This window comes from Musca autumnalis, unplaced genomic scaffold (assembly GCF_047663935.1).
Source record: "Musca autumnalis isolate F117 unplaced genomic scaffold, ASM4766393v1 scaffold_4, whole genome shotgun sequence".
Taxonomy (NCBI): Eukaryota; Metazoa; Arthropoda; class Insecta; order Diptera; family Muscidae; genus Musca; species Musca autumnalis.
The window spans coordinates 95,624,977-95,650,159 of record NW_027411977.1 but is presented as its reverse complement, the minus strand read 5'-3'; the positions used below and the strand labels follow the sequence as shown (position 1 = coordinate 95,650,159).

The 25,183-nt window shown below is 36.2% G+C and overlaps 1 protein-coding gene across 4 annotated transcripts in view; it reads left to right on the top strand.

Moving 5' to 3' along the window:
- The window catches only part of LOC141401132 (uncharacterized), a 65,011-nt gene that overhangs the window by 22,853 nt on the left and 16,975 nt on the right, over positions 1-25,183 (top strand). Inside the window, exon 1 of one of the 4 annotated variants that reach the window (XM_073981018.1) lies at positions 18,941-19,129. The exons of the other annotated variants lie outside the window; for them this stretch is intronic. The gene's annotated coding sequence lies outside the window, so the exon portion shown is untranslated. Of the gene's footprint in view, positions 1-18,940; positions 19,130-25,183 lie in introns of those variants that run through there. 4 annotated transcript variants of the gene reach the window in all.

The window sequence follows — 25,183 nt, the reverse complement described above, 5'->3', positions numbered from 1 at the left end:
TATTCTAACAGCATCACAAATGAAAGTTATTTGTCTTACGTTAAGTCAATATTAGAAAGAAAAAAAAGAAAATACTTGCTAATTGTGGTAATCTGTTAATTATGCTAGAGATGTCTTCTTTGTGATTTTGAATACAAACACACACACATAGATATAATTTGATTAGCACATCAATACAAATACATATTATGAAAAATGAGTGAGTTTCACTTTCTCTCTTCATCATTGATATGTGGCTAATGAGCAGAGTATGACCAAATAAAGGGCTCATATGTTCTACTACGAAGGTTGTAAGCGGTCATTGGCGCCTCCGTACCTTCAAATATGTATGTGTAAAAGTCAAAATATCCATGTTCCAAGTAGTAAACGGCATAAACTTTTAAAAGAAAGCGCTCGAAAAGGATATTTTCAATGTATGGCATGTAATTAGGGTATATCGACGTAAGGAGAAAAAATACTTCTAGTGCAGAGATCAGCATACAATTTTGGTCACAGCCTTATAAAGGGGAAATCATTTCGTACAAACACCACATAACGTACCTTTCTTTCTAAGTCCTTCGTATTTTTGAGGGTTTTTCAATATATAGTTTTCGATTGGCTATCCTGTAATTGATACTTTTGGATTCTTAAGAGATCAAAAATCATCATACCAAAATTATCAGCGATAGACCCTAAGTGATGGTAACACCCAAAAAGAGAATTTTATATTTTCAACTATTTCTCAACATATGTGTATTTATTCCAAATTTTGGATGAAAAGTGGTAAATTGGATAATACTATATTTGAGAGGAAAGAGCTCCTTCAACTCCGCGCTCTCTTCCAAGCAATCCAAACATTTTCATAGAAACATGCCATTGCCTCTCTTCGGACTTATGCAGGTTCAATTTTTTCTTATTTTTAGATTTTTTTTAAATCATTTCTTTATACGACAGGAAGTTTTTGACTATGTACCCATCACCATCCAAAATAATTTATTGACATTTAAGAATATGACATTTGAGAAGTTATTTCAGGTGCCACTATGGTGCAATGATCACTTTACAGGCCTGGGTTCGAACATTTTCAATGGCGGCAAAACTGCCACAGCGAAATCTTGGCCTACTTTTCCTGGTTATTTTTCAGTCATGGTGTCGCTTCTGACTCCGCGGTAAAATAAATTTCTATATCTTAAAGCTAAACATAGAATCAGACTGTTTTCATTGATGTGAAATGTGAAAAAAGACCCCCATTATCCCGTATTCGTAATGTTCGGGGAAAATATTTTTCTAGCCTCAGCCTTTAGACTAATGTGGGAATATACACTTTGATAGGATGAAAATGTGCCTCCTCGAAACAATGGTTGGAGAAGCCACTTTGAAAACTTGCAAAAACTCAAGCTCGACACCAACGAGAAATTAATTAAAATTAATATTAAAATGATCTTCGCCCTATTAGGCAACATTTTTAAAGAGGCCAAGTATGTTTGGACGAAATGCATTTTAGACAATTTGGAGTCGGTCTGCCTCGAACGCGTAAACGTTTTTGTTCCAAAATTTGGTCCTTGTAATATTTTGTCCAAACCTTAAGGTACCTCTCCCTCAAAGGTTTGAAATGTTTACCTAAAATGTTTACGAAATTGTTCAGGTTCGAATATGGACTAAGTATGTATATGCAGTTGGAGGGAATGTCTCGGATCTATTTTTTGTTTTTTTGCAAAAGTGCAGTTTATGGACGTGCCTCGGATCATTTTGAATCTTTTGCCATATTTTTTATTGTTGGTAAGTCCAAATGTTTCGTGAAATAATGGCCCAGAAGCTCTAAAAATCCCTGCTGGAACCAACTTAAATTTTCTTGTAGAATTATTACATACGAATTTAGCATTCCTGAACTTTACACATCGTAAAATTTCTTCCTAACGTACATCATGTTTCAAGAAAGTCTATATCGGACAAAATCGTAGGGTACCAATTTAGGGGTTGTTTGAGTATCGTTTTGAAATGTTCACCATAGGTACTTCTTGTGGTCCTGTTTATAGCGATATATTGTGTTTTATGGGCAAGTCCATGCATCCTGACCATTAATCCAAAAACTCTAAAAATCCTACGAAGACCATTTAAATTGGCTGGCTGGTGGGTACGATAAGTATCGAAAGCAGTTGTTGTTGTTGTAATAGCGTTTCTTATTATGTTTGCATGTTCGTTCTTCTGTTCAATCTGGCTCTGGGTCTATCTTCAGTTCGAGGAAATTGGCTGCTTCGATGGGATGTAACCACAGATCCACCGGAGTTAGATGAGTACGTTTGGCGGGGCAGTTGAAAAGGTGTTTTGTGTCGGGCGCGGTCATGCCGCATACTTGGCAGATGTCGATCGATTTCCGCCCAATAAGAATTAAGGCGACTTCAATATCCCGAGAGTAGTTGAGCCAAAACTGGTTTGTCGTGGCAGCTGACGCTCCTCAGCTGCGATAGATTGGGGATGTATTCCGAGGATTTTATTCATACTATATTTGCTACCGTTGACCATTCTCTTCCAAACTGAGTTGCCCATGTGGTGAACAGAGTGGCTGTAGATTTTGTGGCGGAAATCTGCATATTCTTCGCGATCGGTTAAATAGGAGTTCATGTAGGAGGAGTAGGAGTACATGTGTTTGTCCATCGAAGGGAGTGACTGACATTGGTCCAACATGTGCATATCGTAATATTACTCTCAAACTTACATCAAGTTCCGAAAAGGTTTGTAACGGTCAACACCCTAGGTTATCTCCCTCAACTTTTACGGCTAAGTACTGCTCGAAAATCGTTTTGAAATTTTTACCATAGGTACTCATTGTGGGCATGGTTTAGAACGACGTAATGTATTTCGAGGGCAAGACCATGCTTCCAAAATCTATAAAAATCCTACGGTGGCCAATTTAAATGACTGGTGATCCCGATAATCGAAAGGAGTGACTGACATTGATCCAACCTTGGCAAATCAGCTACATTGAACATGGCCTTCGGGAGGTCTACCTCACAAAAGTATAACAATTTTAAGGTTTGTTCGAGGATAGTTTTAAAATTTTCACCTGGTCCTGTTTACAGCGATATAATGTGTTTCGTGGGCAAGTTCATGCTTCCAGATAGAATTAACAAAAAGCTGTGAATAATCCTACAATGACTAAACTTAATGGCTGGTTACCACGATATTGGTCCAATCTTTGAACATCGGAATATTTCTCTCAAATGTAGATCAATTTCCAAAAAAGGTCTACATCGAACAAGGTACGCTCCCAGACAAAAGCTTAAGTGTAATTTAAGGGCTATTGGAAGATTGTTTTGAAATGTTCATTAACACGGTAGTCTATGTGATTCTGATTACAATGATCTATTTTTTTTTCGTAGGAAAGACTATGCTTCCGGACATATTAACCCAAAATCCTCAAAAATGATTGTTTGGCACGATAACTATCGAAAGGAATGGCTTTAAAGTTAGATCAAATTCCAAGATGCACTGTGGCGTGTGGAAATTTTAATAGATTGTAGCTACAATATTAGGTCTGTTCCTTTACTTTGGAAAATGGTAAAACCGGCAAAAGTAGTAAACTGCCCCCATATGAATTGTATGGTATCCGAATTAAGGAACGCTTTTCGAGTAAAAAGTGGTGAAACATGAAGATTCTTGCACGTAAAGGAACAGAGCTATTATATATTGACTACAATATTATACATACAACATTTTTTGCTAGGGGTAGACAGACAATACTTTCTAAGAAATGGGCCCCGAAATGACGCAACAATTAGGGCCACATCATACATCTTTCACACTAAAGCTTTTAGAAATTTGTTTAAAATGCTTTAATTTTATTCTTTGTACACTGTGCATAACTGAGACTTGAAATCTCGACCTACTGTGTGCAAAACGGCCATTGGATAAAATTAGTTTAGCATGCAGTTAACCGTAGTTCCATTTGCAAATTGATTACTTCAATGAATTTTGTTTATGATGGGAAAATCTCCGCTTTTTTTGGTAAACAGCAAATGAAATTAATTAACTTAAATTTCTTTCTAATGGAGCTACCACCAACCATTTCACTCATTGATGGCTCCTGGTGGGTTAGTATTGGTCTTTCAACTCTACATGCTGTTATTAATAGCCATTAAATTATTGCTGTTTTTGCTAGTTTTGTCCGAAAATCTAAACCATTAACTTTGACTAACAGCAATTTGTAAAAGAAAAACGAAAAAAAAAAGTGCTACAATTTGTGGCCGAGTCGTTTGTATAAATTATTTTGTGTCTCTTTTAATAATTATGAACAAAACGAGTGTGTATGTGTGCGGAAACTCAGTCAATGGAATTTCACAAACCACTCACAACACATACGAGTACATGTGTGTGGTGATTTACAATAGACCAGCTCTCTTAAAAGTTTAATGATGATAGCATCGTTATTATGTTAGGTGAGGTTGTTGATATTTTTCTTCACTTTTGACTTCATTATCATTTTTCAGTTTGGCGGGCTGCTGACTTTCAGTTCGAAAGGAGTGCTGTTTCAAGGTGAAGCAGCAGCAATAATGAATGGTACCCCCATTGAGAGTTACATGTTAAATTGACGTTATATATGCACACGTGAAAGTGAAATTGGAATTTAAATTGAAATAATAATCAATGACATGTATTTTGTTGTTGTTGTTTTTGCATGGACCATTCATTGTGTAGACAAAAAATTGCCATAATTTGTAGGAGTCTTGACTTTTATAGAAATACATTGTCTACATTGGCTGTATTGTTATTAAATAATTATGACAATACAGGGTTGCAATTTAGGCCTTTTTGTCTATTAACGCCGTTTTATGTGCCATAAACAATGAACGAATTTGTAAAACCGTTTTTTTTTCGTTGTATTATTTGTTTGAGTGTTTTTTTCTTCTTTATTTTTTTATGAGTAATTAAATTAAGTCAGTATGTTTTTAGTAAGTTGAAAAATTGTATGTGGTCATTGTCTTGTTAAATGGATTTCCATCAATGTCACACATTTACAAAGTGAGGAGAAACAACTTTCTTCAAAAAATGTTGAATATGAATTTTATTGCCATTTTTATAATTATGGCTTGAAATCATGTTTTAGTTACAATAACTTTTTTTTGCTTAGTGTAATTTCACCCCAAAAAGCTTAAAAAAAGTTTAAATAAAAGTATTTATGAGACAGTTACTTGTTTTTTTTTTCTCGACAATTTCATTAATGATCAAAATTCAAAATTTATTCCAAGAGTTGATCGTCCCAACTCTAGTGGAAGCATACCTTACCGTGATGTTATATGGGGAGATGCCTTTAATACCTAAAGGTAATTAGCGGTGTCTGACATAACTCCCAAAGCAACTTTTGGGACTTGTGTCACCATTTTTCAGAATTATGTTCGATGTTCTGAGGTGAACATATTTCAAAAAAAAAATATATTTTTTTTTTTTGAAAAAATGTGTGAAATGAAAAAAATTCCTAAAAGTTATTTCCTGTTGCTAAAATAACGTTTATTCCATTCACATATTGGAAAAGGTCATACACCAATCAATTTGAAACAATTTTGAGTTTTGATTTTTCTTTCTTTTTTTTTTTTTGTAAAAAAATTATATCATTGAAAAAATTGTTTACGACATTTTTATGATTCTTAGAATTAAAGAAAACCAGTGAGAAACAAATGTTATGTCAGTTTGGATATCTCATGTGGCTCTACAGTTTACTTTCAATTATATATCTGCTTACAGTGACTTCACAAAATTGTCCTCAATTCTGATAAATTCAAATTTTAAAATCATTTTGTGCGTTACGTTTTTATTTCACCGAATCACCTTATAATTAAGATTTAATGTAATCTTATGTAGAAACGCTATGATACAGGGTTATGAGGTTGTAAAAAAGTCATAACCCTAGCGGACAAAACTTCGAGATAACTCAATAACAGTAGCTGTAGTCCTAAACGCGTCAGGATCCGATCCCTTGTTCTAAACCTAATTTGCATTTTTAGTAGGTGACAAAATAAGTTTTCAAAGTTTTCAGAGTAAATCTTTAAACGGTGGTCCTAATTTTATAATATACATATAATTGTTCCACAAACATCCCAGAAGGGACAAGGGAGACTTCTCTCGTATCAATGAGTGCACACCGATTCATATTAGATCAATAATATGGGACCTACAGTTTATCGCCGAGTCCGAACGGCGTGTCCTAAGACACCACTTGTGGAGAAGTTTTAGAAGGCTGAAATATTCAGAAAATGTCGCCAATATTACTGAGGCGTATTTTGCCTCCGTTGAAAATTTGATATTGCCTGGACGGGGAAACGAATCCACTACCTTTTGGGTGCAAGGTGGCTGTGTATACCATTGTACCACGGTGGCAACAATGAGAAATCTGATCAACACAATCTGCACAGAATAAAACTATAGTATTGTAACAAATACTACCATAATTATATATTTCGAGGCCCATATCTCTTAGTAAAAAAAATAATAAAATTCCCACACGCTAACTTGGAAGTGGATCTAATGTTGGGAGTCATTCCTTTTATAAGTTATGGCCACCGTTGGATTTTTTGGGGCTTTTATGTCAGAAAGAATGGACTTGGCCACGAAAAACAATTTATCGCTATAAACAGGACTACAACAAGTCGCTTCAGAATAATTTCCAAAGCAATCCTCGAACTTAAATGAAAATTGTTATCTTTCGTGATGTAAGTACCGGACCTTCACTTCATGAACGTTTGGACGCAATTTGGTTTCGAAGGCTTTATCTTAAGAAGCGTGGACTTGCCTCTGAAAAAATTATAACGTTATAGTAGGTGACGCGAGGACAATCTGAAGCAAAAAAAATCAAAACGATCCGAAACAGGTTCCTTTACTGCACTTCTTCAACAAATTTAGATTTTTTTTGGGAGAGGTACCCGACGAATTGGTCCGATATACTCCAAATTCCAAACCTAATGTATATCTGGTAGAAATATTACGAGGACCAAATTTTGAACCCTTCGATAGTTGTCATGTGTACCAGTCAGCCAGACAGACCGACATAAAGATGGACGGACAGAGCTAAATCGACACCAAATTATGTGAAAAGGATTTCTTCCAAAGATACTTGGGATCTAAAACCTTTGTATCGATGAGGCACAGTCAGACCAGCCAGTAACAGATCGTCGAGTCATCCAAGGTTTTAATTGCATAAAATTCCGATCGTTCTCTCCGTATCTAGTTTTCAGTCATAACACTTGACATTTTAGATACTACAAACCATCTTCCCGAGAGCCACTGAGTTTGCATGCAGTTTTAGTGGGTTCCCTCCCCTCCTTATTTCACTGCTGATGATTGCTAAGAGTTTGTCGTTTTGGAACAAATCGTTTGATACATTCGATAGTTTTCATGTGTACCAGTCAGCCAGACAGACCGACAGAGAGATGAACGGACAAAGCTAAATCGACACCCAATTATGTGAAAAGGATTTCTTCCAAAGATACTTGGGATCTAAAACCTTTGTATCGATGAGGAACAGTCAGACCAGCCACTAACAGATCGTCGAGTCCACGACAAGGTGGGACTCCATGTTAAAGGACTCTCATCTCTTCCCTTCGAAGGTCATCCAAGGTTTTAATTGCATAAAATTCAAATAGTGCTCTCCGTATCGAGTTTGCAGCCTTAACACTTTAGATACCACTAACCATCTCCCCGAGAGGCACTGAGTTTGCATGCAGTTTTAGTGGGTTCCCTCCCCTCCTTATTTCACTGCTGATGATTGCTAAGAGTTTGTCGTTTTGGAACAAATCGTTTGATCCATTCGATAGTGGTTATGCGCACCAGTCAGTCACACAGCCCACAGAGAGATGGACGGACAGAGCTAAATCGACACAAAATTATATGAAATGGATTTCTTCCAAACATACATACTTGGTGTCTAAAACTTTTATATCGATGAGGTACAGTCAGACCAGCCAGTAACAGTCCACGAGTCCACGACAAGGTGGGACTCCCTGTGAAAGACCTCTCATCTCATCCCTTCCAAGGTCATGCAAGGTTTTAATTACATAAAATTCCAACAGTGCTCTCCGTATCGAGTTTGCAGTCATAACACTTGACACTTTAGATACTACTAACCATCTCCCTGAGAGTGAATGAGTTTGCAAGCAGTTTTAGTAGGCTCCCTCCCCTCCTTATTTCACTGGTGATGATTGCTAAGAGTTTGTCGGTGACTATTTTCTCAAAGGGTTTCTGATGATCCGTGTACTTTTTAAACTTGAGTCCTGATAGCTGGTTGCTTTCGGTTGTGAGCTTTGCGATGCCCTAGTCACTTTGTCCACCATGTTGTGGTCATTCTGTTTGTGTTTATTTTGCTGTTTCTGCCGGATTCGGGGTCAGATTCGCTACCAGCTTTTGATGTTTTCTGTTAAACTCCTTCAGGATTTCCCTGCATCTTGCTTACTTTTTTTTACCCGTGCTTGTAGCATTGCCTTCGACCAAAGAACCAACATCTGTAGGAAAAAGTTGCGCACGATCGCTGGATGACGACCAATCGCCACCGGTACTGTCGTGTTTTGGCCTTTACTTTCTGACTTTTACCTTCTTCCGTATGTTTTTAGGGGAAAGCCCCCATGCGCAGTTTGTTTGTCTACTCTACTGCAAGCAGGTCATATCACAAGTGATTCCCTAATTCGGAGTAGAATAGTATGACCATACTGGGCTAAGATTCCACAAAATGGGGCATCCTTTCCTCATACCTAATTTTACAGTTCGGTGGATACATTCTCCTTAAAAGGATACCACAACATCTGTTAAATAATTAGCTCCTGTGATCTCATTATTTTTATGCTGCTAATCGCTACATGGATTCTTAGGATTGTCCAGGAGTTCAAAGGATCGGATACCATTGCGCTGCATTGGTTCGATTGCTCATTACATTTTCTGCGGTGCTAGTAGGGTTTTGGGTAGGGAAATCCCGCACCGGGAATTCCCGGGAATTCTCGGTTTCTTTGGTTACGGGATTTTCCCGGGAAACAAAATCGTATTTCCCGGGAAATCGGGAAATATATTTTTACATTTATCGCAACTAATATTGAATGAATGAATAAACTATGCACGTCACTTTTATACCATAGAATCAGAATTCGATTAGATTTTACAAAATCAATCAATTACAAAATCTACATAAGTGTTTTCAGGGAAAAAGTTATAAGAGCCGCACCAAAAACATAGACTATAACGACGGATTTTTATTCTGTTCCATTTAAGTGCGAAAGAATATTTTCTATTTTAAAGTCACATTTTTATACCCTCAGTCATTGGGCTAAAGACGATAACAAACGCGCACGATAACTATCGAACGAAGCCACCTATCAGGTTAAATATTTGGCATTCGAGATTTTTTTCAAACTTACAGCCAGTTTCTGTATGTCGAAAGAAGAATGTGTGCGAATGAAACACGCCCGAACATTAGTTTTCGAAATAATTTTACATTTGCTTTTGCTTCAAAACAAAAAACAAATTTGAAAAACACACAAGATTTTGGACGTGTTTCTTTCGCACACATTCTTCTTTCGACATACAGAAACAGTTAGTTTAAGTTCGAAGATGGACCATATCGGTGGTCCACTACTTCCGGTACCATCCCCACAAAAACTGAACAATTATCACTAAAATGGTGCGCACGACAACTCTCGAAGGGAGTCACCGAATCGGTCAAAATTTTGCATATGGTAATATTAGTTCCAGGCACAGAACGGGTTCCATGCAAAATTCGGAAAAAGTGAAGTTTAAGAGCTACTCTCTGATCGATTTGAAATTCTTTCCAAAAAGTTCTACGACGGCGTAATTTTTTTGGGAGTGCAAGTCCACATTTCCTGAGGTAAAGTCCCAAAATCTCAAAAAAAGCCTGCCGAATCCAACTACATTGGGTAGTACGTAAGATAACCGTCGAAGGGAGAAATCTTAAGCATAAGAACAATTTTCGAGGTCCATCAAATTGTATCAATAACTTCATTGCTTGAGCCAAATCACTTTCCGTGGAGCGATTTCCTTAGCTTTAATAATGGAAATGGTCAGTGTAGGCAAAATCCGGGCAACATGTTGCATTTTTCCAATTTTTATACCCTCAGCCTTTAGGCTAAAGAGGGTATTTACACTTTGATACGACCAAAAATGTGCCTCATCGAAATAATGGTTTTAGACCCCAAGTATGTTTGTACGATATCCGTTTCAGACAATTTTGAGTAGATCTAGCAATGTCCGTCCGTCTGTCTGTCTGTCTGTCCGTCTGTCTGTCTGTCTGTCCGTCTGTCTGGCTGGCTGGTGCGCACGATAACTCTCGAACGGATCAATCGATTCGGTTCAAATTTTGGGTATCAAAATATTTTGTCCAGATTCGATTTAAGTTCGAAGATGGGACATATAGGTCCACTCCTTCAGGTACCTCCCCCACAAATGTTCAAAAATTGTCGCAAAACTTGTGCGCACGATAACTCTTGTAGGGAATAACCGATTCGTTCCATACTTTGCACATCGTGTAATTTCTACCAAACTTTGATGAGGTTCCAATATGGACTCAATCGGTCCACACCTTCGGGTACCTCCCACACAAAATTTCGGAAAAGTTCAGTTTAGGACCTGGTCTCGAATCGCTTTGATTTTTGTTTAGTTTTGTAAGTTTCATTAGGGGCAAGTCCATACTTCCTGAGAAAATAGCCTGAAAGTTACAAAAAACCCTATGACACCGTGTGTAGTGGCTTTCGTAATATTTTGTCCAAACTTAGTTCAAGTTCAAAGATGGATTATATCGGTCCACTCCTTCCGGTACCTCCCCCACAAAAGTTCGAAAATGTTCGGAAAATTTGTGCGTACGATAACTCTTGAAGAAAGTAACCGACTTGGTTCATACTTTGCACATTATGACATTTCTACCAGACTTAGATGAGGTTCCAATATGGACTCAATCGGTAAACTCCTTCGAGTACCTCCCACACAAAACTTCGGAAAAGTTCAGTTTAGGACCTGCTCTCGAATCGCCTTGGTTTTTGTTGTAACATCTTGTATTCACTGTCCCCTATACGAAGGTACAAGTTTCCTCAGAGGCAAGTCCATACTTCCTAAAAAATAGCCTGAAAGTTGAAAAACAAACCCTATGACACCATGCTTATGTGTGGAAGCGCAAGATAATTCTCGAACGGAAATGCCGATTCCGGACAAAATTTGGCCTTCGTAATATTGTTTCCAAACTTAGTTTAAGTTCGTACATAAGCCATATCGGTCCACTCCTTCAGGTACCTACTCCACAAAAGTTCAAAAATATTCGGAAAAATTGTGCGCACGATAACTCTTGATGGGAGTGACCGATTTGGTCCATACTTTACACATTCTCATAATATCTACCGGATATATAGATCAGGTTCGAGTATGGACTATATTTGTCCACTCCATCCCGTACCTCCCACACAAAATTTTGGATAAGTTCACTTTAAGACCTGCTATTGAATCACTTTGATTTTTGTTGAAGCAACTTACATTCGCTGCCTCAATTACGATGGTAAAAGTTGTTTCAGGGGCAAGTCCATACTTCTTGAGAAAACAGCCCGAAGGGTGTAAAAACCCCCTATGGCACCCCCATGGTCTACGTCGGTCCATTCCTTTAAGTACCCTTTCCGCAAAATTTTTGAACTTTAATCCTAATCAACATTTTTGTCGGTTCATACGACCAAAATTTTGAAACACCCCAAAATACATAAGTTTTTTGTGAAAAAAGTGTTTCAATTTGCACAGGCTGAGGGTATATCTCTGTCGGCAAAGCCGACTGATAATTTTTTACTTGTTTTCGTTTTTAATCGATAGAACGAAAACGTGTAATCAATTTTTGAGCCCGCAACTCTCTGCAAATATTGTATTTCATATAAGTTACTATGGATCCACTCTTGTATTTTAAAATTTCCCGGGAAATCCCGGATTCCCGGGAATGGCGATTTTATGATTCCCGTTTCCCGGGAATGATAAAACCAGGGAAACCCCAAAACCCTAGGTGCTAGCTACATTATTTTAGAGTACCACACCCTGTAAAGAGGTGTCTTCTGACACAACACCAACAATTTGAAATCCCAATGTGATCAATTTACGTAAACTGATCATTTTTTTTGAAAATCTCCAATCAATGCAAAATTTATTTTCCAATACATATAAAAAATTAATTTTCAACATTAGGTTATTGACCAACCATTTAGGTGAAAGGTTAACAAACAACACTAAAAACAAAACAAATCAATAGGAAAACAAAATAAGTTTCCCTCCAAATTTCAATACAAAACTGTAATCAAATCAAAAGAAAACTTTCAATTTCTTTTTAAACAACATTCATTATAGTAACCACAAAAAAAAACTCTGTTTTACTTTTCCCTTTATCTCAATGCTGGACACTGATATTTTGTTATTCTTTTTTTGCCTCCGCCTTTTCTTCACTTTTAATGTATTTGCAATTTTTGTATCCCTCCTCAGCGTTTATTTTATAACGGTAGTTGTTGTACAGCAAGTCAAAGTAGCCAAGTCATTTTGCTCAATCGACCTTTACGTAATCGAAAGCAAAAAATCCCCAAACGTATTGTTTTCTTTCGAAAATTGTCTACTTTTTTGTTAAAAATACAACATACATAAAAGATTTGTTGTTGTTGTTGATTTTTATCATTTACTTTATTGCCAACAGCATTAAGGTAAAGGTTTACTACATTGGCTCCCCTTAATTGCAGAAGAGAAGACCGCCCAGCCATACCACTTTAGTTGTGTCTGTGTAAACTTTACACAGTAAAGTACAACAAACAAAAGCATCTCTATGTGGTACTCGGCGGTGGTACATTGGCTTTTGTATTTCGAAAATGATTTCAAGAAAAAAAGTTGTGAATTTGTATTGTTTGTTGTTGGTTAAACTTGTTTGTTGTTATTTTTGTAGTTCAAGTGAAAGTTTTTTTCAGCTCAGCTTTGCTCTTGAAGGTGAGAAGGGTAATTTTCTGTTTGTTTGTCTGTTTGCTTATCTAAGTGTGAAATATTTCTCACAGCAACGAAAAAGGAAATACGCATTTGTTGTTTTTTTATTTTGTTTTGTAAACAATAATAACAAAATTGTTGTGAATTTTTTACCAATTAATTTTTTCGTCATGTTTTAGGTTTTTTTTTTCAAAGGGACAATTTGTATTTTAAATTGAATGAAATGAGAAAAATAAAAATTGGTTTGAAGCAGGGACGTAGCCAGAATTACATTTCAAAACAATTTCGGGGTGGGGTAAACTTTACAAAATGTAGACAAATGATCAGGGACGTTAAAATAAAAATACGGACCTGTTTCGCTGTGAAAAGGATTTCTTCCAAACATACAGTCAGACCAGCCAATAACAGATCGTCGAGTCCCACTGCAAGCTGAAACTCCTTGTGAAAGATCTCTCATCTCATCCCTTCCAAGGTCATCCAAGGATTTAATTGCATAAAATTCCGATCATACTGTCCGTATCGGGTTTGCAGCCATAACACTTGACACTTTAGATACTACTAACCATCTCCCCGAGAGGGACTGAGTTTGCATGCAGTTTTAGTAGGTTCCCTCCCCTCCTTATTTCACTGCTAATGATTGCTAAGAGTTTGTAGGTGACCATTTTCTCAATGGTTTTCTGATGATCCCTGCCAGACCCTCTACTGGTGTCGATTACAGCAAAACGCAGTTTGTCCCTGTATTGCATTTATCGTAAGTTAATGGCGGCTCCTTGCCTGTCTCCTCGGCCATCTTCCTCTACTGAAAGGTCCAGGATTTCTTTCCCGATTCCCAATTTTTCCAGAAAATTCAATCATCGGTTTGACTTTCTTCATGTCCCAGCTCACTGTATCGCCCTCTGCCAAGGATTTCTCGAGACAGTTTGATATGCATGCGTCTTGACAACGTTTACTCGGGGCATTTGCTGGTGGAAAGCTGTTTTCCTTTATTAGTGGTTTCTTCTGGAGATCTTATCCTCTTTGCAGCTTCCGAGGAGGTGGGTAGCGTTTTTGATCTCCTTGGAAGCATCCTTCTTTTTTATTGTTTGTTCAACCGCGCCGTGTACTTTTTAAACTTGAGTCCTTGATAGGTGGTAGCTTTCTGTTGTGAGCTTTGCGATGCACTAGTCACTTCGTTCACCATGTTGTGGTCATTCTGTTTGTGTTTATTTTGCTGTTTCTGGCGGATTCGGAGTCAGAGTCGCTCCCAACTTTTGATATTTGGGTCGAGATTAAACTTCTCCAGGATTTCCCTGCATTTTGCTTACTTTTTTGTTCTTGTAGCATTACCTTAAATGCAGACCTGTTTCGCTGTTTTTTATGCAGCTCATTGGACACATCGGGTGTGGAAGTGACTACTCTGACAATGCTTCGAATGGTATCCATACGCCGTATTTTTGCTATTTTTTACCGTCAGACTTTAGTCTTTTTAATACGATAAAAATGTGTCTCATCCCGTCTTTCAAGAAGATTCAGTCGTCGGACTGATCTTTTTCATGTCCCAGCTCTCTGTGTCGCTCTATGCCAAAGAATTCTTAAAACAGTCTCCTCTGCGTGCGTCCTAAAGAGGTTTATTCGGGGCTTTTGAAAGTAGGAAGATATTTTTACACAGTTGTTTCGCAGTGTTCTGCTCTTCGGGAGATATTATCCTCTTCGCCGCTTTCGTGGAAGGTAGGGAGTGATTTTGATCTCCTTGGGATCATCCTGCGGTCAGAGTTGCTCCCAGCCAATGATGGTTGATTCAAGATTAAACTGGCCCTAAGTTTTTTTATTCTCCCTTCCCCCTTTGTTTTGTCCATGTTTGTTGCAGTACATTCGACTAGAGAATTACTTACGATCGTTGGATGACGATGAGGTATGATTCGCAGGCAGATCACAAATCGCTTTAAATAAATAATACAGTATATTTAGGCCTTTACATTATAACTTGGACTTTATATAAACAACATTTCTATGTTCAGCCTTTAGACTGGCGAGGCTGTAAACTCTTTGATACGATGAAAAATGTGCCTCATCCAAAGAATGGTTTTAGATCGCGAGCGAGTTTGGACGAAATCATCTTCAGACAATTTGGAGTTGATTTAGCCCTGACCGTCCGTTTGTTTGGCTGATTAAAGCGCACGATAACTCTTGAACGGATCAACGATTTGATGCAAAATTTGTTCCTCGTAATATTTTGTCCAAATTTAGATCAAATTCGAACATGGACTATATTGATTCACTGTTTCCGGTAGCTCCCCCTCACAAGTTCAAATTTTGTCGCTAAAATGATACGAAAGATAAAACTTTCGAAAGGATCAAGTGATTTGGTCCAAAAAATTCATTCAGACGCTGATGAGGTTCGAATATAGACTGTATTGTCCTCGGCTACCCTCCAAATTAAATTTCAAAAATTTTCGAAGAATTTCTTTTGAAATTTTTTACAGCAGGTTGTTCTCTCTGTCCCTATTGTAACGTTAATTTTTTTCAGGGACAAGTTCATACTTTCTGAGATAGTGGCACAAAATCTCTGGGGCACCTTCTAAAATGATTGGCATGTACGAATTAAGTATACGATCAGGCTTCAAATTTGCACATCGTAAAAATTTTTCCAAACATACAACAAATTCCAAGAAGGTATATATTGGAGAACACCTTCGGTTACAGCTCTCAAAAAATATCAAAATTGTTGCTTAAGTGCAGTTTAAGGGCTGTCCGAGAATCGTTTTGAAATTTTTACCAAATTTACTCCTTGTAATCCTATTTACAGCGATATAATGTGTTTCGTGGGCAAGGCCATGCTACCATTTATTATTCACGAATTGAGTACCCGATTTAGCCTAAATTTTACACATGTAAATTTTCTTCCAGCCATACATCAAATTCCAGGAACGTCTATATTGGATAACACCTTCGTTTACGTCTCTCAAAAATGTTCAAAATTGTTGCTTATGTGCAGTTTAAGGACTTTTTGAGAATCGTTTTGAAATGTTTACAGAAGTACTCTTTGTTAACCTGTTTACAGCTATATATTGTGTTTCGTGGACAGGTCCATGCTTCCACACAAAGTTGTAAAAAAGCTTTAAAACATCCTACGGTGGTTGCTTGACACGATAATCGAAAGGAGTGACTGACATTGATTCAAACTTTGCACAACCTTATATTTTTATTTCAAACGTTCCAGTTGAAAGTTCCAAAAAGATACTTTCCTCATTCTTAAGCACCCTTTCGAAATTTAATAAAGCAGTTTGGGGTGCTCTTCCTAGCTCGAAGACCGAGTGAGTTCACTACGTACCCAATAATCTAGTCTTTAAAGGGGAGAATTAAAAAAAAAACAAATTGTGGACTATTTAAAAAAAAAAAAAAAAAACAATTTTTGCCCCAAAAAAAAAAAATTAAAAAAGTATTCGTTAAAGTCAACATTTCTATGTACTCAATTGGCCAAAAAATATAAATATATATTTTTAGTGGACGAATTAAAAATCTCTTTAATTCACCAATGAGTAATCCTGATAAATCGTAAAATTTCAGCGTTTATAGGAATTAGAAACTATTCGAATTCTTTTGTATGGAAATTTAACAATTCAAACATTCAGAGGTCGTTTCCTGAGTCTTTTGATATTTAACAATTTCTCTCATTAGTGTGTAGCTTGTGTCTTAAGTCTTTTCGTTTGCAGTTTCTTGGTACCCATTCAAAGGTTTGTTTCCTATGTATGTGTCTAGTACTATGTCTTTTGATATTTAACCACTTCTATCATATGTGCATAGTTTGTGTCTTAAATCTTTCGTTTTTTTTTCTTTTGTTCAAAGGTTTGTTTCTTTTGTCATATAACCACATCTCTCTCATATGTGTAACTTGTATCTTAAGTCATTCGTTTCAAATACCCCGATCTAACTCAAAGTTTCTTTCTTAAGTCTTTTGATATGAAGGTACTCCTGTCATGTGTGTAGCTTGTGTTGTAAGTCTTTCGTTTATAATTTCCTCGTCCTTCGTTTACAGTTTTCTCGTACTCATTCAAAGATTTGTTTCCCCATGTCTTTTGATATATGCATGTATATCCAACATTCTCTAAATATTTGTAGCTTGTGTCTTAAGTCTTTCGTTTTTAGTTTCCCTGTATTCATGAGGAAGTTTGTTTCCTAAGTCTTTTGATATATAGGGGTGTCTATCATGTGTGTTTGTGTCCTAAGTCTTTTTTACGTCGTACTCTCATTTTAATTCTTTGTGCAACAATTGAACAATATGAAAATTTTCAAGTTTTACCACATTCTTCCACGCATAAATTAGGTTTGAATATGGACTAAATCGGTATATTCCTTCGTGTACTCCCACGTAAAATTTGGAAAAAGTACAGTGTAACTCATCTTGGATAGTTTTGAAATTTATTGCAACAAGTTTGTTTTTTCAGGGGCAGATCCATACTTCCGCACTTGAGATAAAGCTCCACAAAAGCCTGCCAGCACCAATTAAAATGGGTAGCATGTAAGATAATCTTCGAATGGAGGAACCGATTTGTTCGAAACGTTGTACATTGTATTATTTCTTACCGGACCGCATTTTCGAGTACCTCCCACACAAAATGTGGAAAGAGTGAAAACTCAAAAAAAAACCTATAGACGTCAGAAGAATAGTATTTACTTTAGGACCGATGCTGAGGGTATATCTGTGTCGGCACACCTGACTGATACTTTCTTACTAATATTTGGGCTACCTAATAGAATTAGATAAAACTTGGCATTTGGGATTCCTTAGGTTAAAAAAGCATCTTATATATTTGCAACGATATTTCCATTTTTGAATTTTTTGAAATCAATAATCATGCTAATTAAAAGCCCTACTCTTCCTATTAAAAAGTATTACAAAACAATTGTCTAATCTTGCAAAAATGCCAAGCGGGTTTCCGACAAAAATCGCTAAACCTGTCAGAGTAGAAAATAAAACACTTACCTTTTCAACCTAATTATACGCTTGTTATCACTCTTCCAGAACTATCATCTTTTTAAGTAAATGATGGAAGAGTGTCGAAATGAAAGAAAAAACTGCATGAATGAATGAGTGAACCAATGGATTCACTAGCCAGACATAATTTGACCAGATAACAATCTTGTTTATGTTTAGTTAACAAGGCCACAAAGACTAGCTAGCAACAACAACAGCAACACCATTCACTGAAATGACGTGCGCTAACCATAAAGCTGTTCTTTCACAGAACCCTAACAAACAAGCAGGCAGACAAAGCAAACAATGACTTGTATTCTTGTCTAAGAGATAACGGCTAGAAAACTTGGAGAATAGCTAGCTTTGGCATCTGATTGTCTACAAACGAACGAACAAACAAACCGCAAAACACGTGAGTAAACTTGCCCAAAAGGAAAACAAGAATCTTTGCAGTGGCGCTTCTATGCTGCTTTTGCTGATAATGACGTTAAAGCTACCTACCACTTGTTTTGATGGAGAAAACCGAAAGAAAACTAAGACAGAATCAAGAATGATGTTTATATTTTTGTTGTGTTTTGCTTTTTGCCGTATTTTCTGTGGGTTAATGGCACACTTGTTCAATAACATTAACACATGGTAAAATTAAATGTGCAACTGTTGGAAGAAATTGACTGTTTATCATTCTACTACAAAATTTACTATGTGTATGTGAGAATGTATGTATATTGCGGTAATTTTTTTAAAGATGAACAAAATTATGTCTTTCTTAATGATGATGATTTCCCTCTTCCCCTCTACCCCTTTTTACACATGATTTAGTAAAAGAGAAGAAAACATCTCTGCCGCATGAGATATTGAGATAATCAACTAGTTTTTTTGAAATAAGAGCACATTAGAGCAGCATTGAGAGTGAGAGAGAAACTAAAAGATGTTGAGATATTTTATGGCTTTATGAGTATGAATTTAGAAAACTGTCAAGTTAACAGCTTTCTTTTAGCCACGGTTCATAAACCAAACAGCCGACAACATTCACTTGTAGCCAAGACTTGTTTGGGGCATCAACGGAACGTTTAAAGAAAACGCGGCGGTGGTGAAAAACGTAAATGAACAAAAAAAGAAACAAGATTTAATGTGGCAAGAAAATAGTGAAACTTTTTTTCGTTCATAAATAAAGCGAAAAAATTAAAACGAACAAAAAAATAAATAAAATAATTAGAAACAAAAGTAATTAAAAAATAATAATTTAATGTGGTGGAAATTTTAAAATGCGTTGTAACTAGTCAATAGTAGTGCAAAAATGTGCTAATTTGTAATTTTCAAATATTTTTTTAAAAAAACATCGCCCCATATAAATCTGCAGGAATGAGTGGAAAAATCAGTGTGAAAATTATTGGTGTTTTGTTTCGAAAAGAAACAATGTTTGGAATTTTGCCATCTCATTTCTCTTCTATAAGAACGAGACTCAATGCTAAAATTACAGAGGCATAAGTATCCACCCCATCGCCTATTAAATCGTATCTCTCATAATGTGCGAATGGCTAAATCAAATAATTGGAGTTTTAGACCTGACAAATCCACGATTTACCAAATTTTCACATTGCGGCTAATCTTGCAGAAACCAAGGGATTGACACTTGCCAAACAGTTTCAAATCTGAAAGCTTTTTCAAGCCCATATATTTTTTAAGATACAACCTTATTTAAGGCAAAGAAGAAACAAATAGAAAGGCCTTCGTTCGATAGTAACTAAAAAAATCATGTTACGATTTCCAAATGAAATTTTGTGATACAAAAAACTTTTTAGGAAAACAAGTAATTTATTTGAGGATATATTTAATAGGTTGCCTTCAGGTCGTGCAGCAAACAAAGAACTAATTTTTCAAGGATTTATCGATTTTTGACTGTTCAAAAACTAAAATGTTCGTGGAAGTCTGACAAACATGGAAGGTCACACCGACCAGGATGCATAATATAAGCCAAACTGACATTCAAAAACGATCGTATTTATCACGCTTAAGGAATCATACTAAAATTCCGTGGGAATATCCGAAATTGCCTTGCATATGTACAAACATGTGATAACGTATACGTGTTGTCACAACGTATACGCACACCATGCTCGAGAAAAAAACTATTGCAAACCATATAACTCAGCCTTTGTGAATTTGAACTTTTATCTCATATTCTCCTTTTCCCAAAAAAATTATGAATTTAGGAGGGTTTTCAGAATTTTATGTCCCTTTTTGGACGTATTAACTTGCCGACAAAAATATGAGCTGTGTTTCTTTACTTACCTGAGGTTACCATTTTTACCATTTGTTACCATTTTTAACCTGCCAAGCGTTCCTTAACCCCGAAAAGTGGCAAAACTGGAAGCAATTTTTAAGAGAGTGAGAGAGGAGAGAAGGCGAAAATGGCTTTCTCTTCTACCACAGGCTACCAGTAAAATTTCTGCAGGTAAAAAATGGTAGAACTGATTTTTCGACTTTTGTTTGACGATTATTTCACAATGAAGAAGAAAATGGACGAAAAACAGAAGAAAAAGTCGAACGCTGAAAAAACCAAATTAAAAACTGTGAAATAAAAGACGAAAATTGATGTTTATATGTTTCTTTTTGACATTGTTGCCAGATCTACCATTTTTCCGTTCCTTTACTTTTCTGGTAAAAACGTTCATGTGAGAGAAATTTTGAGCAATTTTGACACTTTTCTCTTTTACCACTCTTACCATTAAAAAAGTAAAGGAACAAAGCTATTGATTTTGATTAAAGCTTAAGTGTTGCGGAAGAGATACCTGAAGAAGCAAAATCTTCGAGCTTTATCCGAGATTCGCAGAAATTTTACGATATGCAATATTTGGACCAACGCAGCATACAGTTCCGCTACCGCTACACATGTTGGTCGTAAGGGGTTTTACAGCTTTCGGGCCATTTTCTTAGGAAGTATGGACTTGCCTCTGAAAAAACTTGTGCAGTCGTAATAGGGGCTCCGAAAACAATATGTTACAAAAAATTAAAATGATTCGACAACAAATCTTAAACCGCACTTTTCCGAAAATTTGCATGGTAGTTACCCGAAGGAATGGGCCAATATAGTCCATATTCGAACTATATCTATGCCTTCTAGAATGTAAAGTATGCAAAGTATGTACCAAACAGGTTACTTCCTTCGAGAGTTATCGTGCACACCATTTTAGCCAATAATTTTGAACTTTTGTGGGGGAGTTATGTGACCCATCTTCAAACTTGGTCTAAGTGTGAACAAAATATTTCAAAGACCAAATTTTGAATTAAATCGTTTGATATTCGAGAGTTATCGTGCACACTAACCAAAGAGACGGACGCACGTGGCTTTAAATGGAATATTTTGACTTGTTAGCCTAAATGCTGGGGTATCAAAATGTGGCTAGTGTCTTAAAAATACCGAAATTCGTTTGTATGGCGACAATATCAAAACGTGGACCTCTTTTTTAAAAATTTTCCACACCAAGGTTCCCTTTCTAGCCAATCGAAATCGCAAAAGCTAACTTAACGCCAATTCGTTTAGAAAATGTATTGAACATTTTCTACAGAAAGGAAGGAAGGGAACCTAGTAGGAACCCTTAAAACTCAAATGATATTGATTATCATTGCTATAAAAATCATTCCGCTATAAAAATGTGTCAAATCCCCAATCAAAATGCGTCGAATCAAGAGGTGCCTTTATAAGGCGGATATATAAAAATGCATATGTACCTATAATGAACATTTTTGTACAGAGAGGTTCTCTACCCAATAGGAACCCCAACAATCAAATTACAGCAAATTCCGGTGAAATATTTAACTAAAAACCCTCAAAATGCCTCATCTCAAGAGGTGCTTTTCTTTAGAAGGCTGCTATACCAAAATGTGGACCTATATTAAAAATGATCTACAGGAAGGACAAAAATAAACCTAATTGAAAAAATGTAGCTCAAATCCCCACAAAAGCTCCGAATCGAGAGGTGCCTTTATAAGACGGTTATACCAACATGTAGAACTATATTGGCAATTCTCTACAGAAAGGAATAATGAAGACTCAATAGAAACCCCAAAAGCAAAATTACAGTAAACACGCTTGTAAAATGTGGCCAAAAGCCCCCAAAATGCCTCGAATCGAGAGATGCATTTCAAGGCTGATATACAAAAATGTCTCGTACAGGAGGAAAGAAAGGAACCCCAAAAGCCAAATTACAGCCAATCTGTTTGGAAAATATACCTTCAACCCCCTCAAAATGCATCAAATCGGGAGTTGCCATTATGTTGTCAAAAACATTGTAGTGATTTAAAATACAAAGAAATTCAAATAAGAATAATGAAAAATATTTATGTTTGTTTGTTAAACGTAGTCCAGAGGCTGGAACACAGCTAATGTGTTATACCAAGGGCTTAGGGCGAAACCTATAGCTCTGCGTGTGCGTTCAAAAATACAAAAACAAAATACAAGTATTTGTTATTGATTTCAATTTGAAATACATGTATTTTGTTTTTGTATTTTTGAACGCACACGCAACACGCAGAGCTATAGGTTTCGCCCTAAAATCACACCAAATGTAAAAAAATTGTTTATATTTCATATGCTATTTATTTACTTTTTGAATTGTCATTTCGATCGAAATAATATATTTTGACAGCTCTGATGATCGGTGGTTTTTGATGGAGTATTTAATTAACTTAATCCTAGTACAATGATGCATGCTATACTATGGTCTAATCATGCCACAATAATACAGGTACAACGGGAAAAACAGCTGATTATCACACTAGTTGTCAAAATGCATTATTGTGAATAAAATCACATACAGAAGGTAAACAAGCAATTCACAGTAATGCGTTATTGTGAACAATTTTGACGTTTAGTATGATTTGATCATGGTGGAATAAGAAGAGATTTGTTCCAGAACTAAAAAGTTTTTACAATTTTTATCACTTTTACACATTTTGCGTTCCCGTACACAAAATTTATATGAAAATCGTTTACGACTTTTACAACTTTTACCACTTTTACCACTTTATAAAGTACGGGAACAGGCCAAAGGTGTTACATCAAATCATACCCAACGTCAAATTTGGTCACAATAATGTATTATTGTGAATTGCTTGTTTACATTTTGTATGTGATTTTATTCACAATAGTGATTTTTGACAACTAGTGTGATAACCAGCTGTTTTTGCCGCTGTACCTGTATTATTGTGCCATGGATTTGATGTAACACCTTCTTATTCCACCATGGGTGTAATCATGGAGTCGAAAACAGATGATCATCTGTCAAATGCAGTAGTTTTTAAAATGCATTATTGTGAATAAAATCACATACAGAAGGTAAACAATCAATTCACAGTAATGCGTTATTGTGAACAATTTTGACGTTTAGTATGATTTGATCATGGTGGAATAAGAAGGTGTTACATCAAATCATACCAAACGTCAAATTTGATCACAATAATGTATTATTGTGAATTGCTTGTTTACATTTTGTATGTGTTTTATTCACAATAATGAATTTTGGCAACTAGTGTGATAACCACCTGTTTTTGCCGCTGTACCTGTTTTATTGTGCCATGAATTTGATGTAACACCTCCTTATTCCTCCATGGGTATAATCATGGAGTCGAAAACAGCTGATCATCTGTTAAATGCAGTATTGTGAATGAAATCAAAACTAAACAAAATTCAAGCAATGTACTGTTACGGTACATTTGCCGCTGTACCTGTTTTTGCCGCTGTACCTGTTTTATTGTGCCATGAATTTGATGTAACACCTCCTTATTCCTCCATGGGTATAATCATGGAGTCGAAAACAGCTGATCATCTGTTAAATGCAGTATTGTGAATGAAATCAATACTAAACAAAATGCAAGCAAAGTACTGTTACGGTACATTTAGACCTTGGCACAATAACACAGGAACTACACAAAAAACAGCTGATTTTCATTATAATTTTCAAAATACAGTAATGTGAATAAAATGACATACAAAACGTAAACAAGCAATTGCGAACAAATTTTGACGTTTAGACTGGTTTTGAGCAACTGATGAAATAATAAGGTGGCGTAAAACGGACAGCTATTAGTTTTCAATTTGTCAAATTTGTTTTATTGTGAATCAATTGTATGTAAATGTAAACAAACGCTTTGACAGCTTGAAGCATTTTCTTGATGTTGTTGACTCGTTGTCATGGTCCAATTGTATACACAGCTGCTCAAAAAAATAGGTACACATAGTACATTTTTCTTATTATTGGTTGGATGTGTGTGGACTTGGCTTAGATATCAATTTTTTTCAATACAAAACTGCTTAGGTCATTATGGTCCCCGGTCCACACTAGCGTGAATTTTATTAAAAAAATTCATGAAATTAGGCGTTCTTAAATTGAATTCCCCACAACAGCAATTTTACGATTTTACTCTGCTATGGAAGTCGATCTAGAGACACATAATTTCATGCAATTTTTTCAATGAAATCACTCTAGTGGGACTTATTTCAATTAAATAAAACTCTCACAACAATTAAATAAAAATTCATAGCATGAGCCCGGCTGCCCTGACTGAGGTTTGAACCTGCGTCCTCTCCAACAAACAGACAATGTTGTCGAGGTCTTAGCGTTTTAAGCCACTGCCAATCTCCTTATAAGACAACAATTAAATAAAAATTCATAGCATGAGCCCGGCTGCCCCGGCTGAGGTTTGAACCTGGGTCCTCTCCAACAAACAGACAATGTTGTCGAGGTCTTAGCGTTCTAAGCTACTGCCAATCTATCAAACTTCTGAACTGGAAGGCATTACAATTCATGAAAGAAAAAAATCTTCGATTGTATATGTGTGTGTGTGTATTAAAGAAGGGTTCTATAAAGACCAGAGACACTAGGCTGACTTGATAGTAAACTCAGCCTTTGTCTAGCACCACCTCTAAATATGTCTGATGAGCTGAACTAAACCACCAGCGAAACGATCGTAGCATATTGGTTGGATGTGTGTGGACTTCGCTTAGATATCACTTGTTCAAATCAAAACTTTTAGGTCTGAAAGCTCAATTATTTCAATTAAATATTACAATTATTTTTGTTTGGCGTAACAGAAAATGCAAGCTGATCGGACTTGAACTGCCAAAATAAGTTGTTGTAAATAGAATTCTTATACAAAAACACAACAAATGTTGAAGTGTACAACAAGAGATTTTTATCGCGATGCATCTACCTGTTTCTATACACCTTGACATTTCACTACTTCACAGTCATGGTGGAATAAGAAGGTGTTACATCA